Source organism: Anomaloglossus baeobatrachus, chromosome 1, assembly GCF_048569485.1.
Source record: "Anomaloglossus baeobatrachus isolate aAnoBae1 chromosome 1, aAnoBae1.hap1, whole genome shotgun sequence".
Taxonomy (NCBI): Eukaryota; Metazoa; Chordata; class Amphibia; order Anura; family Aromobatidae; genus Anomaloglossus; species Anomaloglossus baeobatrachus.
In genome coordinates this window covers 284,429,827-284,447,947 of record NC_134353.1, presented here as the reverse complement: position 1 = coordinate 284,447,947, position 18,121 = coordinate 284,429,827, and the positions used below count along the sequence as shown (strand labels likewise).

The window sequence follows — 18,121 nt, the reverse complement described above, 5'->3', positions numbered from 1 at the left end:
TAGAATGAGTTGTAGTGTGCAACGCAGGCAGACGCGCTCTGCAAATGTCTTTGCACTAGTGGGACTATAGCAAAGTCCAATAGCCACGTATAGGATGCCACTAGGTACACTGAGTGTTTGCTAGTATAATGGCTTGGTTAGAATGAGTTGTAGTGTGCAACGCAGGCAGACGCGCTCTGCAAATGTCTTTGCACTAGTGGGACTATAGCAAAGTCCAATAGCCACGTATAGGATGCCACTAGGTACACTGAGTGTTTGCTAGTATAATGGCTTGGTTAGAATGAGTTGTAGTGTGCAACGCAGGCAGACGCGCTCTGCAAATGTCTTTGCACTAGTGGGACTATAGCAAAGTCCAATAGCCACGTATAGGATGCCACTAGGTACACTGAGTGTTTGCTAGTATAATGGCTTGGTTAGAATGAGTTGTAGTGTGCAACGCAGGCAGACGCGCTCTGCAAATGTCTTTGCACTAGTGGGACTATAGCAAAGTCCAATAGCCACGTATAGGATGCCACTAGGTACACTGAGTGTTTGCTAGTATAATGGCTTGGTTAGAATGAGTTGTAGTGTGCAATGCAGGCAGACGCGCTCTGCAAATGTCTTTGCACTAGTGGGACTATAGCAAAGTCCAATAGCCACGTATAGGATGCCACTAGGTACACTGAGTGTTTGCTAGTATAATGGCTTAGTTATCAGTTGGAGTGTGCAGAGGACAAGAGGGTACAGTGGCAGGATTGTGGTGCTCTGGGTAGAGGAATGGAAGACTGCCTTTCTATTCCCTCCTAATGGTGAAATGCAGGTAGGAAATCCCTGACCTGGGCTACACAGACGCTGTTGCTGTTTGCAGGACCTGTCACCTATGGCTCTCTGACCCTGCCGGTTGGAGCCCTTAAAAGGACTGCTATAAAGTGCTCTCCCTAAGCTGTCTAACGCTGTGTATGCAGCGCATACAGCTGTATCGGCTATAGGACTCAGGAAGACGGAGCTGCGACAGTGATGTCTGACACCAAAGACGCAGAAGGCTGATAATGACGTCCGTGAAGAAAATGTCCGGTTTTATAATGCAGGGACATGTGACATGCAGATCCTATCACACATGCCGTTGCTTCTCTGGCTCAAAGTCCACTTAGCTGTGTGTGTGTCTGGGATTGGCTGACATGCTGGCCCGCCCCACAAGACGCGCGCGCTTAGGGAAGGAAGACAAGAAAAAAAAAAAAAAAAAATGGCGATCGCCATTATAGAAACAGCAGTGATCTGAAGGCGCTGTTCACGCACACTATACACTGAAATGTGATAATAGTTTGATTCACAGAGTGACTTACACTATTACAGCAGAAACCAAGCTATGATTTAGCTGTTTTTTGGCTGCTAGAACCGTTCTCGAACGTTTCTAGAACTACCGAGCTTTTGCAAAAAGCTCGAGTTCTAGTTCGATCTAGAACATGCCCCAAAATCACTCGAGCCGCAAACTGGAGAACCACGAACCACGAACCGCGCTCAACTCTAGTTGGGAGAGCGTTAGACTGAAGATCTAAAGGTCCCTGGTCCGATCCCGGGTTTCAGCACGCTGTTTTTAAGTATGAGTGATTTGAGATAAAGTTCTTTCTCCATATGCATTTAGCAAGATTTTCATTCTTTGTGAAGTGCAGATATACCTGAAAAAAACAGTTTTAAGTATCTCTTTTCAGAACAGTCACTAATGCGAGAAGAAAATGAAAGTAGTTAAACTGAAAAATTAAGTTGAAGTCGAAGTAGTATGGAGGAAATCGGAGAAAAAATCTGAGAAATATCAACATAAAGTGCTAAGGATCTTTAAGATTTTGTGTATCTTGAGGTTTATTTTATGAGATTTTCCACCTCCCTCTTCTTACTGATAGTGCAGCAGAGAACAACATGATTGTGACAGACAGGATTGAGGATCCAGAGGGTTCTCATTGGCTTTGTCCTTGGACTAATCTGGTTTGTGGAAATATCTGAATTGTGACAGAGGGACATAGTGAAAATGAAAAAAAAACAAAACATGATTGTAATGTAACAGAAACCTGTCAGAAGTGGGATTCGAACCCACGCCTCAAGTAGAGACTGCGACCTGAACGCAGCGCCTTGGACCGCTCGGCCATCCTGACAAGCACAACTGTGGAAAATTCACACTTTCTAAAAACAAACACATTTTTGTTTGGCCCCAAAAAAAGGCAAATTTTGAACTGAAAATTTATTAACGCCTTTGAGTTTGCCTTGCAATGCTGTAGCTTTAACTTTGTAGGTTGCTGAAATAGCTCAGTTGGGAGAGCGTTAGACTGAAGATCTAAAGGTCCCTGGTCCGATTACGGGTTTCAGCACGCTGTTTTTAAGTATGAGTGATTTGAGATAAAGTTCTTTCTCCATATGCATTTAGCAAGATTTTCATTCTTTGTGAAGTGCAGATATACCTGAAAAAAACAGTTTTAAGTATCTCTTTTCAGAACAGTCACTAATGCGAGAAGAAAATGAAAGTAGTTATACTGAAAAATTAAATTGAAGTCGAAGTAGTATGGAGGAAATCAGAAAAAAAATCTGAGAAATATCAACATAAAGTGCTAAGGATCTTTAAGATTTTGTGTATCTTGAGGTTTATTTTATGAGATTTTCCACCTCCCTCTTCTTACTGATAGTGCAGCAGAGAACAACATGATTGTGACAGACAGGATTGAGGATCCAGAGGGTTCTCATTGGCTTTGTCCTTGGACTAATCTGGTTTGTGGAAATGTCTGAATTGTGACAGAGGGACATAGTGAAAATGAAAAAAAAAAAACATGATTGTAATGTAACAGAAACCTGTCAGAAGTGGGATTCGAACACACGCCTCAAGTAGAGACTGCGACCTGAACGCAGCGCCTTGGACCGCTCGGCCATCCTGACAAGCACAACTGTGTAAAATTCACACTTTCTAAAAACAAACACATTTTTTGTTTGGCCCCAAAAAAAGGCAAATTTTGAACTGAAAATTTATTTATGCCTTTGAGTTTGCCTTGCAATGCTGTAGCTTTAACTTTGAAGGTTGCTGAAATAGCTCAGTTGGGAGAGCGTTAGACTGAAGATCTAAAGGTCCCTGGTCCGATCCCGGGTTTCAGCACGCTGTTTTTAAGTATGAGTGATTTGAGATAAAGTTCTTTCTCCATATGCATTTAGCAAGATTTTCATTCTTTGTGAAGTGCAGATATACCTGAAAAAAACAGTTTTAAGTATCTCTTTTCAGAACAGTCACTAATGCGAGAAGAAAATGAAAGTAGTTATACTGAAAAATTAAGTTGAAGTCGAAGTAGTATGGAGGAAATCAGAAAAAAAATCTGAGAAATATCAACATAAAGTGCTAAGGATCTTTAAGATTTTGTGTATCTTGAGGTTTATTTTATGAGATTTTTCACCTCCCTCTTCTTACTGATAGTGCAGCAGAGAACAACATGATTGTGACAGACAGGATTGAGGATCCAGAGGGTTCTCATTGGCTTTGTCCTTGGAGTAATCTGGTTTGTGGAAATGTCTGAATTGTGACAGAGGGACATAGTGAAAATGAAAAAAAAACAAAACATGATTGTAATGTAACAGAAACCTGTCAGAAGTGGGATTCAAACCCATGCCTCAAGTAGAGACTGCAACCTGAACGCAGCGCCTTTGACCGCTCGGCCATCCTGACAAGCACAACTGTGGAAAATTCACACTTTCTAAAAACAAACACATTTTTTGTTTGGCCCCAAAAAAAGGCAAATTTTGAACTGAAAATTTATTAACGCCTTTGAGTTTGCCTTGCAATGCTGTAGCTTTAACTTTGTAGGTTGCTGAAATAGCTCAGTTGGGAGAGCATTAGACTGAAGATCTAAAGGTCCCTGGTCCGATCCCGGGTTTCAGCACGCTGTTTTTAAGTATGAGTGATTTGAGATAAAGTTCTTTCTCCATATGCATTTAGCAAGATTTTCATTCTTTGTGAAGTGCAGATATACCTGAAAAAAACAGTTTTAAGTATCTCTTTTCAGAACAGTCACTAATGCGAGAAGAAAATGAAAGTAGTTATACTGAAAAATTAAGTTGAAGTCGAAGTAGTATGGAGGAAATCGGAGAAAAAATCTGAGAAATATCAACATAAAGTGCTAAGGATCTTTAAGATTTTGTGTATCTTGAGGTTTATTTTATGAGATTTTCCACCTCCCTCTTCTTACTGATAGTGCAGCAGAGAACAACATGATTGTGACAGACAGGATTGAGGATCCAGAGGGTTCTAATTGGCTTTGTACTTGGACTAATCTGGTTTGTGGAAATGTCTGAATTGTGACAGAGGGACATAGTGAAAATGAAAAAAAAACAAAACATGATTGTAATGTAGCAGAAACCTGTCAGAAGTGGGATTCTAACCCACGCCTCAAGTAGAGATTGCGACCTGAATGCAGCACCTTGGACCGCTCGGCCATCCTGACAAGCACAACTGTGGAAAATTAACACTTTATAAAAACAAACACATTTTTTGTTTGGCCCCAAAAAAAGGCAAATTTTGAACTGAAAATTTATTAACGCCTTTGAGTTTGCCTTGCAATGCTGTTGCTTTAACTTTGTAGGTTGCTGAAATAGCTCAGTTGGGAGAGCGTTAGACTGAAGATCTAAAGGTTCTTGGTCCGATCCCGGGTTTCAGCACGCTGTTTTTAAGTATGAGTGATTTGAGATAAAGTTCTTTCTCCATATGCATTTAGCAAGATTTTCATTCTTTGTGAAGTGCAAATATACCTGAAAAAAACAGTTTTAAGTATCTCTTTTCAGAACAGTCACTAATGCGAGAAGAAAATGAAAGTAGTTATACTGAAAAATTAAGTTGAAGTCGAAGTAGTATGGAGGAAATCAGAAAAAAAATCTGAGAAATATCAACATAAAGTGCTAAGGATCTTTAAGATTTTGTGTATCTTGAGGTTTATTTTATGAGATTTTTCACCTCCCTCTTCTTACTGATAGTGCAGCAGAGAACAACATGATTGTGACAGACATGATTGAGGATCCAGAGGGTTCTCATTGGCTTTGTCCTTGGACTAATCTGGTTTGTGGAAATGTCTGAATTGTGACAGAGGGACATAGTGAAAATGAAAAAAAAACAAAACATGATTGTAATGTAACAGAAACCTGTCAGAAGTGGGATTCGAACAAACGCCTCAAGTAGAGACTGCGACCTGAACGCAGCGCCTTGGACCGCTCGGCCATCCTGACAAGCACAACTGTGGAAAATTCACACTTTCTAAAAACAAACACATTTTTTGTTTGGCCCCAAAAAAATGCAAATTTTGAACTGAAAATGTATTAACGCCTTTGAGTTTGCCTTGCAATGCTGTAGCTTTAACTTTGTAGGTTGCTGAAATAGCTCAGTTGGGAGAGTGTTAGACTGAAGATCTAAAGGTCCCTGGTCCGATCCCGGGTTTCAGCACGCTGTTTTTAAGTATGAGTGATTTGAGATAAAGTTCTTTCTCCATATGCATTTAGCAAGATTTTCATTCTTTGTGAAGTGCAGATATACCTGAAAAAAACAGTTTTAAGTATCTCTTTTCAGAACAGTCACTAATGCGAGAAGAAAATGAAAGTAGTTATACTGAAAAATTAAGTTGAAGTCGAAGTAATATGGAGGAAATCAGAGAAAAAATCTGAGAAATATCAACATAAAGTGCTAAGGATCTTTAAGATTTTGTGTATCTTGAGGTTTATTTTATGAGATTTTCCACCTCCCTCTTCTTACTGATAGTGCAGTAGAGAACAACATGATTGTGACAGACAGGATTGAGGATCCAGAGGGTTCTCATTGGCTTTGTCCTTGGACTAATCTGGTTTGTGGAAATGTCTGAATTGTGACAGAGGGACATAGTGAAAATGAAAAAAAAAACATGATTGTAATGTAACAGAAACCTGTCAGAAGTGGGATTAGACCCACGCCTCAAGTAGAGACTGCGACCTGAACGCAGCGCCTTGGACCGCTCGGCCATCCTGACAAGCACAACTGTGGAAAATTCACACTTTCTAAAAACAAACACATTTTTGTTTGGCCCCAAAAAAAGGCAAATTTTGAACTGAAAATTTATTTATGCCTTTGAGTTTGCCTTGCAATGCTGTAGCTTTAACTTTGAAGGTTGCTGAAATAGCTCAGTTGGGAGAGCGTTAGACTGAAGATCTAAAGGTCCCTGGTCCGATCCCGGGTTTCAGCACGCTGTTTTTAAGTATGAGTGATTTGAGATAAAGTTCTTTCTCCATATGCATTTAGCAAGATTTTCATTCTTTGTGAAGTGCAGATATACCTGAAAAAAACAGTTTTAAGTATCTCTTTTCAGAACAGTCACTAATGCGAGAAGAAAATGAAAGTAGTTATACTGAAAAATTAAGTTGAAGTCGAAGTAGTATGGAGGAAATCAGAAAAAAAATCTGAGAAATATCAACATAAAGTGCTAAGGATCTTTAAGATTTTGTGTATCTTGAGGTTTATTTTATGAGATTTTTCACCTCCCTCTTCTTACTGATAGTGCAGCAGAGAACAACATGATTGTGACAGACAGGATTGAGGATCAAGAGGGTTCTCATTGGCTTTGTCCTTGGAGTAATCTGGTTTGTGGAAATGTCTGAATTGTGACAGAGGGACATAGTGAAAATGAAAAAAAAAACGAAACATGATTGTAATGTAACAGAAACCTGTCAGAAGTGGGATTCAAACCCACGCCTCAAGTAGAGACTGCGACCTGAACGCAGCGCCTTTGACCGCTCGGCCATCCTGACAAGCACAACTGTGGAAAATTCACACTTTCTAAAAACAAACACATTTTTTGTTTGGCCCCAAAAAAAGGCAAATTTTGAACTGAAAATTTATTAACGCCTTTGAGTTTGCCTTGCAATGCTGTAGCTTTAACTTTGTAGGTTGCTGAAATAGCTCAGTTGGGAGAGCATTAGACTGAAGATCTAAAGGTCCCTGATCCGATCCCGGGTTTCAGCACGCTGTTTTTAAGTATGAGTGATTTGAGATAAAGTTCTTTCTCCATATGCATTTAGCAAGATTTTCATTCTTTGTGGAGTGCAGATATACCTGAAAAAAACAGTTTTAAGTATCTCTTGTCAGAACAGTCACTAATGCGAGAAGAAAATGAAAGTAGTTATACTGAAAAATTAAGTTGAAGTCGAAGTAGTATGGAGGAAATCGGAGAAAAAATCGGAGAAATATCAACATAAAGTGCTAAGGATCTTTAAGATTTTGTGTATCTTGAGGTTTATTTTATGAGATTTTCCACCTCCCTCTTCTTACTGATAGTGCAGCAGAGAACAACATGATTGTGACAGACAGGATTGAGGATCCAGAGGGTTCTCATTGGCTTTGTACTTGGACTAATCTGGTTTGTGGAAATGTCTGAATTGTGACAGAGGGACATAGTGAAAATGAAAAAATAACAAAACATGATTGTAACGTAGCAGAAACCTGTCAGAAGTGGGATTCTAACCCACGCCTCAAGTAGAGATTGCGACCTGAATGCAGCGCCTTGGACCGCTCGGCCATCCTGAAAAGCACAACTGTGGAAAATTAACACTTTATAAAAACAAACACATTTTTTGTTTGGCCCCAAAAAAAGGCAAATTTTGAACTGAAAATTTATTAACGCCTTTGAGTTTGCCTTGCAATGCTGTAGCTTTAACTTTGTAGGTTGCTGAAATAGCTCAGTTGGGAGAGCGTTAGACTGAAGATCTAAAGGTTCCTGGTCCGATCCCGGGTTTCAGCACGCTGTTTTTAAGTATGAGTGATTTGAGATAAAGTTCTTTCTCCATATGCATTTAGCAAGATTTTCATTCTTTGTGAAGTGCAAATATACCTGAAAAAAACAGTTTTAAGTATCTCTTTTCAGAACAGTCACTAATGCGAGAAGAAAATGAAAGTAGTTATACTGAAAAATTAAGTTGAAGTCGAAGTAGTATGGAGGAAATCAGAAAAAAAATCTGAGAAATATCAACATAAAGTGCTAAGGATCTTTAAGATTTTGTGTATCTTGAGGTTTATTTTATGAGATTTTTCACCTCCCTCTTCTTACTGCTAGTGCAGCAGAGAACAACATGATTGTGACAGACAGGATTGAGGATCCAGAGGGTTCTCATTGGCTTTGTCCTTGGACTAATCTGGTTTGTGGAAATGTCTGAATTGTGACAGAGGGACATAGTGAAAATGAAAAAAAAACAAAACATGATTGTAATGTAACAGAAACCTGTCAGAAGTGGGATTCGAACAAACGCCTCAAGTAGAGACTGCGACCTGAACGCAGCGCCTTGGACCGCTCGGCCATCCTGACAAGCACAACTGTGGAAAATTCACACTTTCTAAAAACAAACACATTTTTTGTTTGGCCCCAAAAAAATGCAAATTTTGAACTGAAAATGTATTAACGCCTTTGAGTTTGCCTTGCAATGCTGTAGCTTTAACTTTGTAGGTTGCTGAAATAGCTCAGTTGGGAGAGTGTTAGACTGAAGATCTAAAGGTCCCTGGTCCGATCCCGGGTTTCAGCACGCTGTTTTTAAGTATGAGTGATTTGAGATAAAGTTCTTTCTCCATATGCATTTAGCAAGATTTTCATTCTTTGTGAAGTGCAGATATACCTGAAAAAAACAGTTTTAAGTATCTCTTTTCAGAACAGTCACTAATGCGAGAAGAAAATGAAAGTAGTTATACTGAAAAATTAAGTTGAAGTCGAAGTAATATGGAGGAAATCAGAGAAAAAATCTGAGAAATATCAACATAAAGTGCTAAGGATCTTTAAGATTTTGTGTATCTTGAGGTTTATTTTATGAGATTTTCCACCTCCCTCTTCTTACTGATAGTGCAGTAGAGAACAACATGATTGTGACAGACAGGATTGAGGATCCAGAGGGTTCTCATTGGCTTTGTCCTTGGACTAATCTGGTTTGTGGAAATGTCTGAATTGTGACAGAGGGACATAGTGAAAATGAAAAAAAAACAAAACATGACTGTAATGTAACAGAAACCTGTCAGAAGTGGGATTCGAACCCACGCCTCAAATAGAGACTGCGACCTGAACGCAGCGCCTTGGACCGCTCAGCCATCCTGACAAGCACAACTGTGGAAAATTCACACTTTCTAAAAACAAACACATTTTTGTTTGGCCCCAAAAAAAGGCAAATTTTGAACTGAAAATTTATTAACGCCTTTGAGTTTGCCTTGCAATGCTGTAGCTTTAACTTTGTAGGTTGCTGAAATAGCTCAGTTGGGAGAGCGTTAGACTGAAGATCTAAAGGTCCCTGGTCCGATTACGGGTTTCAGCACGCTGTTTTTAAGTATGAGTGATTTGAGATAAAGTTCTTTCTCCATATGCATTTAGCAAGATTTTCATTCTTTGTGAAGTGCAGATATACCTGAAAAAAACAGTTTTAAGTATCTCTTTTCAGAACAGTCACTAATGCGAGAAGAAAATGAAAGTAGTTATACTGAAAAATTAAATTGAAGTCGAAGTAGTATGGAGGAAATCAGAAAAAAAATCTGAGAAATATCAACATAAAGTGCTAAGGATCTTTAAGATTTTGTGTATCTTGAGGTTTATTTTATGAGATTTTCCACCTCCCTCTTCTTACTGATAGTGCAGCAGAGAACAACATGATTGTGACAGACAGGATTGAGGATCCAGAGGGTTCTCATTGGCTTTGTCCTTGGACTAATCTGGTTTGTGGAAATGTCTGAATTGTGACAGAGGGACATAGTGAAAATGAAAAAAAAAAAACATGATTGTAATGTAACAGAAACCTGTCAGAAGTGGGATTCGAACCCACGCCTCAAGTAGAGACTGCGACCTGAACGCAGCGCCTTGGACCGCTCGGCCATCCTGACAAGCACAACTGTGTAAAATTCACACTTTCTAAAAACAAACACATTTTTTGTTTGGCCCCAAAAAAAGGCAAATTTTGAACTGAAAATTTATTTATGCCTTTGAGTTTGCCTTGCAATGCTGTAGCTTTAACTTTGAAGGTTGCTGAAATAGCTCAGTTGGGAGAGCGTTAGACTGAAGATCTAAAGGTCCCTGGTCCGATCCCGGGTTTCAGCACGCTGTTTTTAAGTATGAGTGATTTGAGATAAAGTTCTTTCTCCATATGCATTTAGCAAGATTTTCATTCTTTGTGAAGTGCAGATATACCTGAAAAAAACAGTTTTAAGTATCTCTTTTCAGAACAGTCACTAATGCGAGAAGAAAATGAAAGTAGTTATACTGAAAAATTAAGTTGAAGTCGAAGTAGTATGGAGGAAATCAGAAAAAAAATCTGAGAAATATCAACATAAAGTGCTAAGGATCTTTAAGATTTTGTGTATCTTGAGGTTTATTTTATGAGATTTTTCACCTCCCTCTTCTTACTGATAGTGCAGCAGAGAACAACATGATTGTGACAGACAGGATTGAGGATCCAGAGGGTTCTCATTGGCTTTGTCCTTGGAGTAATCTGGTTTGTGGAAATGTCTGAATTGTGACAGAGGGACATAGTGAAAATGAAAAAAAAACAAAACATGATTGTAATGTAACAGAAACCTGTCAGAAGTGGGATTCAAACCCACGCCTCAAGTAGAGACTGCGACCTGAACGCAGCGCCTTGGACCGCTCGGCCATCCTGACAAGCACAACTGTGGAAAATTCACACTTTCTAAAAACAAACACATTTTTTGTTTGGCCCCAAAAAAAGGCAAATTTTGAACTGAAAATTTATTAACGCCTTTGAGTTTGCCTTGCAATGCTGTAGCTTTAACTTTGTAGGTTGCTGAAATAGCTCAGTTGGGAGAGCATTAGACTGAAGATCTAAAGGTCCCTGGTCCGATCCCGGGTTTCAGCACGCTGTTTTTAAGTATGAGTGATTTGAGATAAAGTTCTTTCTCCATATGCATTTAGCAAGATTTTCATTCTTTGTGAAGTGCAGATATACCTGAAAAAAACAGTTTTAAGTATCTCTTTTCAGAACAGTCACTAATGCGAGAAGAAAATGAAAGTAGTTATACTGAAAAATTAAGTTGAAGTCGAAGTAGTATGGAGGAAATCGGAGAAAAAATCTGAGAAATATCAACATAAAGTGCTAAGGATCTTTAAGATTTTGTGTATCTTGAGGTTTATTTTATGAGATTTTCCACCTCCCTCTTCTAACTGATAGTGCAGCAGAGAACAACATGATTGTGACAGACAGGATTGAGGATCCAGAGGGTTCTCATTGGCTTTGTACTTGGACTAATCTGGTTTGTGGAAATGTCTGAATTGTGACAGAGGGACATAGTGAAAATGAAAAAAAAAAAACATGATTGTAATGTAACAGAAACCTGTCAGAAGTGGGATTCGAACCCACGCCTCAAGTAGAGACTGCGACCTGAACGCAGCGCCTTGGACCGCTCGGCCATCCTGACAAGCACAACTGTGTAAAATTCACACTTTCTAAAAACAAACACATTTTTTGTTTGGTCCCAAAAAAAGGCAAATTTTGAACTGAAAATTTATTTATGCCTTTGAGTTTGCCTTGCAATGCTGTAGCTTTAACTTTGAAGGTTGCTGAAATAGCTCAGTTGGGAGAGCGTTAGACTGAAGATCTAAAGGTCCCTTGTCCGATCCCGGGTTTCAGCACGCTGTTTTTAAGTATGAGTGATTTGAGATAAAGTTCTTTCTCCATATGCATTTAGCAAGATTTTCATTCTTTGTGAAGTGCAGATATACCTGAAAAAAACAGTTTTAAGTATCTCTTTTCAGAACAGTCACTAATGCGAGAAGAAAATGAAAGTAGTTATACTGAAAAATTAAGTTGAAGTCGAAGTAGTATGGAGGAAATCAGAAAAAAAATCTGAGAAATATCAACATAAAGTGCTAAGGATCTTTAAGATTTTGTGTATCTTGAGGTTTATTTTATGAGATTTTTCACCTCCCTCTTCTTACTGATAGTGCAGCAGAGAACAACATGATTGTGACAGACAGGATTGAGGATCCAGAGGGTTCTCATTGGCTTTGTCCTTGGAGTAATCTGGTTTGTGGAAATGTCTGAATTGTGACAGAGGGACATAGTGAAAATGAAAAAAAAACAAAACATGATTGTAATGTAACAGAAACCTGTCAGAAGTGGGATTCAAACCCACGCCTCAAGTAGAGACTGTGACCTGAACGCAGCGCCTTGGACCGCTCGGCCATCCTGACAAGCACAACTGTGGAAAATTCACACTTTCTAAAAACAAACACATTTTTTGTTTGGCCCCAAAAAAAGGCAAATTTTGAACTGAAAATTTATTAACGCCTTTGAGTTTGCCTTGCAATGCTGTAGTTTTAACTTTGTAGGTTGCTGAAATAGCTCAGTTGGGAGAGCATTAGACTGAAGATCTAAAGGTCCCTGGTCCGATCCCGGGTTTCAGCACGCTGTTTTTAAGTATGAGTGATTTGAGATAAAGTTCTTTCTCCATATGCATTTAGCAAGATTTTCATTCTTTGTGAAGTGCAAATATACCTGAAAAAAACAGTTTTAAGTATCTCTTTTCAGAACAGTCACTAATGCGAGAAGAAAATGAAAGTAGTTATACTGAAAAATTAAGTTGAAGTCGAAGTAGTATGGAGGAAATCAGAAAAAAAATCTGAGAAATATCAACATAAAGTGCTAAGGATCTTTAAGATTTTGTGTATCTTGAGGTTTATTTTATGAGATTTTTCACCTCCCTCTTCTTACTGATAGTGCAGCAGAGAACAACATGATTGTGACAGACAGGATTGAGGATCCAGAGGGTTCTCATTGGCTTTGTCCTTGGACTAATCTGGTTTGTGGAAATGTCTGAATTGTGACAGAGGGACATAGTGAAAATGAAAAAAAAACAAAACATGATTGTAATGTAACAGAAACCTGTCAGAAGTGGGATTCGAACAAACGCCTCAAGTAGAGACTGCGACCTGAACGCAGCGCCTTGGACCGCTCGGCCATCCTGACAAGCACAACTGTGGAAAATTCACACTTTCTAAAAACAAACACATTTTTTGTTTGGCCCCAAAAAAATGCAAATTTTGAACTGAAAATGTATTAACGCCTTTGAGTTTGCCTTGCAATGCTGTAGCTTTAACTTTGTAGGTTGCTGAAATAGCTCAGTTGGGAGAGTGTTAGACTGAAGATCTAAAGGGCCCTGGTCCGATCCCGGGTTTCAGCACGCTGTTTTTAAGTATGAGTGATTTGAGATAAAGTTCTTTCTCCATATGCATTTAGCAAGATTTTCATTCTTTGTGAAGTGCAGATATACCTGAAAAAAACAGTTTTAAGTATCTCTTTTCAGAACAGTCACTAATGCGAGAAGAAAATGAAAGTAGTTATACTGAAAAATTAAGTTGAAGTCGAAGTAATATGGAGGAAATCAGAGAAAAAATCTGAGAAATATCAACATAAAGTGCTAAGGATCTTTAAGATTTTGTGTATCTTGAGGTTTATTTTATGAGATTTTCCACCTCCCTCTTCTTACTGATAGTGCAGTAGAGAACAACATGATTGTGACAGACAGGATTGAGGATCCAGAGGGTTCTCATTGGCTTTGTCCTTGGACTAATCTGGTTTGTGGAAATGTCTGAATTGTGACAGAGGGACATAGTGAAAATGAAAAAAAAACAAAACATGATTGTAATGTAACAGAAACCTCTCAGAAGTGGGATTCGAACCCACGCCTCAAGTAGAGACTGCGACCTGAACGCAGCGCCTTGGACCGCTCGGCCATCCTGACAAGCACATCTGTGGAAAATTCACACTTTCTAAAAACAAACACATTTTTTGTTTGGCCCCAAAAAAAGGCAAATTTTGAACTGAAAATTTATTAACGCCTTTGAGTTTGCCTTGCAATGCTGTAGCTTTAACTTTGTAGGTTGCTGAAATAGCTCAGTTGGGAGAGCGTTAGACTAAAGGTCTCTGGTCCGATCCCGGGTTTCAGCACGCTGTTTTTAAGTATGAGTGATTTGAGATAAAGTTCTTTCTCCATATGCATTTAGCAAGATTTTCATTCTTTGTGAAGTGCAGATATACCTGAAAAAAACAGTTTTAAGTATCTCTTTTCAGAACAGTCACTAATGCGAGAAGAAAATGAAAGTAGTTATACTGAAAAATTAAGTTGAAGTCGAAGTAGTATGGAGGAAATCGGAAAAAAAATCTGAGAAATATCATTATAAAGTGCTAAGGATCTTTAAGATTTTGTGCATCTTGAGGTTTATTTTATGAGATTTTCCACCTCCCTCTTCTTACTGATAGTGCAGCAGAGAACAACATGATTGTGACAGACAGGATTGAGGATCCATAGGGTTCTCATTGGCTTTGTCCTTGGACTAATCTGGTTTGTGGAAATGTCTGAATTGTGACAGAGGGACATAGTGAAAATGAAAAAAAAACAAAACATGATTGTAATGTAACAGAAACCTGTCAGTAGTGGGATTCGAGCCCATGCCTCAAGTAGAGACTGCGACCTGAACGCAGCGCCTTGGACCACTCGGCCATCCTGACAAGCACAACTGTGGAAAATTCACACTTTCTAAAAACAAACACATTTTTTGTTTGGCCCCAAAAAAAGGCAAATTTTGAACTGAAAATTTATTAACGCCTTTGAGTTTGCCTTGCAATGCTGTAGCTTTAACTTAGTAGGTTGCTGAAATAGCTTAGTTGGGAGAGCGTTAGACTGAAGATCTAAAGGTCCTTGGTCCGATCCCGGGTTTCAGCACGCTGTTTTTAAGTATGAGTGATTTGAGATAAAGTTCTTTCTCCATATGCATTTAGCAAGATTTTCATTCTTTGTGAAGTGCAGATATACCTGAAAAAAAACAGTTTTAAGTATCTCTTTTCAGAACAGTCACTAATGCGAGAAGAAAATGAAAGTAGTTATACTGAAAAATTAAGTTGAAGTCAAAGTAGTATGGAGGAAATCGGAGAAAAAATCTAAGAAATATCAACATAAAGTGCTAAGGATCTTTAAGATTTTGTGTATCTTGAGGTTTATTTTATGAGATTTTCCACCTCCCTCTTCTTACTGATAGTGCAGTAGAGAACAACATGATTGTGACAGACCGGATTGAGGATCCAGAGGGTTCTCATTGGCTTTGTCCTTGGACTAATCTGGTTTGTGGAAATGTCTGAATTGTGACAGAGGGACATAGTGAAAATGAAAAAAAACCAAAACATGATTGTAATGTAACAGAAACCTGTCAGAAGTGGGATTCGAACCCACGCATCAGGTAGAGACTGCGACCTGAACGCAGCGCCTTGGACCGCTCAGCCATCCTGACAAGCACAACTATGGAAAATTCACACTTTCTAAAAACAAACACATTTTTTGTTTGGCCCCAAAAAAAGGCAAATTTTGAACTGAAAATTTATTAACGCCTTTGAGTTTGCCTTGCAATGCTGTAGCTTTAACTTTGTAGGTTGCTGAAATAGCTCAGTTGGGAGAGCGTTAGACTAAAGGTCCCTGGTCCGATCCCGGGTTTCAGCACGCTGTTTTTAAGTATGAGTGATTTGAGATAAAGTTCTTTCTCCATATGCATTTAGCAAGATTTTCATTCTTTGTGAAGTGCAGATATACCTGAAAAAAATAGTTTTAAGTATCTCTTTTCAGAACAGTCACTAATGCGAGGAGAAAATGAAAGTAGTTATACTGAAAAATTAAGTTGAAGTCGAAGTAGTATGGAGGAAATCAGAAAAAAAATCTGAGAAATATCAACATAAAGTGCTAAGGATCTTTAAGATTTTGTGTATCTTGAGGTTTATTTTATGAGATTTTTCACCTCCCTCTTCTTACTGATAGTGCAGCAGAGAACAACATGATTGTGACAGACAGGATTGAGGATCCAGAGGGTTCTCATTGGCTTTGTCCTTGGACTAATCTGGTTTGTGGAAATGTCTGAATTGTGACAGAGGGACATAGTGAAAATGAAAAAAAAAAAACATGATTGTAATGTAACAGAAACCTGTCAGAAGTGGGATTCGAACCCACGCCTCAAGTAGAGACTGCGACCTGAACGCAGCGCCTTGGACCGCTCGGCCATCCTGACAAGCACAACTGTGGAAAATTCACACTTTCTAAAAACAAACACATTTTTTGTTTGGCCCCAAAAAAATGCAAATTTTGAACTGAAAATGTATTAACGCCTTTGAGTTTGCCTTGCAATGCTGTAGCTTTAACTTTGTAGGTTGCTGAAATAGCTCAGTTGGGAGAGCGTTAGACTGAAGATCTAAAGGTCCCTGGTCCGATCCCGGGTTTCAGCACGCTGTTTTTAAGTATGAGTGATTTGAGATAAAGTTCTTTCTCCATATGCATTTAGCAAGATTTTCATTCTTTGTGAAGTGCAGATATACCTGAAAAAAACAGTTTTAAGTATCTCTTTTCAGAACAGTCACTAATGCGAGAAGAAAATGAAAGTGGTTATACTGAAAAATTAAGTTGAAGTCGAAGTAGTATGGAGGAAATCGGAGAAAAAATGTGAGAAATATCAACATAAAGTGCTAAGGATCTTTAAGATTTTGTGTATCTTGAGGTTTATTTTATGAGATTTTCCACCTCCCTCTTCTTACTGATAGTGCAGCAGAGAACAACATGATTGTGACAGACAGGATTGAGGATCCAGAGGGTTCTCATTGGCTTTGTCCTTGGACTAATCTGGTTTGTGGAAATGTCTGAATTGTGACAGAGGGACAAAGTGAAAATGAAAAAAAAAACAAAACATGATTGTAATGTAACAGAAACCTGTCAGAAGTGGGATTCAAACCCACGCCTCAAGTAGAGACTGCGACCTGAACGCAGCGCCTTGGACCGCTCGGCCATCCTGACAAGCACAACTGTGGAAAATTCACACTTTCTAAAAACAAACACATTTTTTGTTTGGCCCCAAAAAAAGGCAAATTTTGAACTGAAAATTTATTAACGCCTTTGAGTTTGCCTTGCAATGCTGTAGCTTTAACTTTGTAGGTTGCTGAAATAGCTCAGTTGGGAGAGCTTTAGACTGAAGATCTAAAGGTCCCTTGTCCGATCCCGGGTTTCAGCACGCTGTTTTTAAGTATGAGTGATTTGAGATAAAGTTCTTTCTCCATATGCATTTAGCAAGATTTTCATTCTTTGTGAAGTGCAGATATACCTGAAAAAAACAGTTTTAAGTATCTCTTTTCAGAACAGTCACTAATGCGAGAAGAAAATGAAAGTAGTTATACTGAAAAATTAAGTTGAAGTCGAAGTAGTATGGAGGAAATCGGAGAAAAAATCTGAGAAATATCAACATAAAGTGCTAAGGATCTTTAAGATTTTGTGTATCTTGAGGTTTATTTTATGAGATTTTCCACCTCCCTCTTCTTACTGATAGTGCAGCAGAGAACAACATGATTGTGACAGACAGGATTGAGGATCCAGAGGGTTCTCATTGGCTTTGTCCTTGGACTAATCTGGTTTGTGGAAATGTCTGAATTGTGACAGAGGGACATAGTGAAAATGAAAAAAAAACAAAACATGATTGTAATGTAACAGAAACCTGTCAGAAGTGGGATTCGAACCGACGCCTCAAGTAGAGACTGCGACCTGAACGCAGCGCCTTGGACCGCTCGGCCATCCTGACAAGCACAACTGTGGAAAATTCACACTTTCTAAAAACAAACACATTTTTTGTTTGGCCCCAAAAAAATGCAAATTTTGAACTGAAAATGTATTAACGCCTTTGAGTTTGCCTTGCAATGCTGTAGCTTTAACTTTGTAGGTTGCTGAAATAGCTCAGTTGGGAGAGCGTTAGACTGAAGATCTAAAGGTCCCTGGTCCGATCCCGGGTTTCAGCACGCTGTTTTTAAGTATGAGTGATTTGAGATAAAGTTCTTTCTCCATATGCATTTAGCAAGATTTTCATTCTTTGTGAAGTGCAGATATACCTGAAAAAAACAGTTTTAAGTATCTCTTTTCAGAACAGTCACTAATGCGAGAAGAAAATGAAAGTAGTTAAACTGAAAAATTAAGTTGAAGTCGAAGTAGTATGGAGGAAATCGGAGAAAAAATCTGAGAAATATCAACATAAAGTGCTAAGGATCTTTAAGATTTTGTGTATCTTGAGGTTTATTTTATGAGATTTTCCACCTCCCTCTTCTTACTGAT

General features: G+C 38.7%; 9 non-coding genes across 9 annotated transcripts; 5 read left to right on the top strand and 4 right to left on the bottom strand.

The window, feature by feature from the left end:
- Window positions 1-2,043: 2,043 nt before the first annotated feature.
- TRNAL-CAG (transfer RNA leucine (anticodon CAG)) lies at window positions 2,044-2,126 on the bottom strand. The gene has a single exon. It is a non-coding gene; the product is annotated as a tRNA-Leu (tRNA).
- Window positions 2,127-3,039: 913 nt separating this feature from the next.
- On the top strand, window positions 3,040-3,112 carry TRNAF-GAA (transfer RNA phenylalanine (anticodon GAA)). Its single transcript has one exon. It is a non-coding gene; the product is annotated as a tRNA-Phe (tRNA).
- A 3,021-nt stretch (window positions 3,113-6,133) lies between these two features.
- TRNAF-GAA (transfer RNA phenylalanine (anticodon GAA)) lies at window positions 6,134-6,206 on the top strand. The gene has a single exon. It is a non-coding gene; the product is annotated as a tRNA-Phe (tRNA).
- Window positions 6,207-9,782: 3,576 nt separating this feature from the next.
- Window positions 9,783-9,865, bottom strand: TRNAL-CAG (transfer RNA leucine (anticodon CAG)). The gene has a single exon. It is a non-coding gene; the product is annotated as a tRNA-Leu (tRNA).
- A 141-nt stretch (window positions 9,866-10,006) lies between these two features.
- TRNAF-GAA (transfer RNA phenylalanine (anticodon GAA)) lies at window positions 10,007-10,079 on the top strand. The gene has a single exon. It is a non-coding gene; the product is annotated as a tRNA-Phe (tRNA).
- Window positions 10,080-11,330: 1,251 nt separating this feature from the next.
- On the bottom strand, window positions 11,331-11,413 carry TRNAL-CAG (transfer RNA leucine (anticodon CAG)). Its single transcript has one exon. It is a non-coding gene; the product is annotated as a tRNA-Leu (tRNA).
- Window positions 11,414-15,963: 4,550 nt separating this feature from the next.
- TRNAL-CAG (transfer RNA leucine (anticodon CAG)) lies at window positions 15,964-16,046 on the bottom strand. The gene has a single exon. It is a non-coding gene; the product is annotated as a tRNA-Leu (tRNA).
- A 141-nt stretch (window positions 16,047-16,187) lies between these two features.
- TRNAF-GAA (transfer RNA phenylalanine (anticodon GAA)) lies at window positions 16,188-16,260 on the top strand. The gene has a single exon. It is a non-coding gene; the product is annotated as a tRNA-Phe (tRNA).
- A 1,478-nt stretch (window positions 16,261-17,738) lies between these two features.
- On the top strand, window positions 17,739-17,811 carry TRNAF-GAA (transfer RNA phenylalanine (anticodon GAA)). The gene has a single exon. It is a non-coding gene; the product is annotated as a tRNA-Phe (tRNA).
- Window positions 17,812-18,121: the final 310 nt, after the last annotated feature.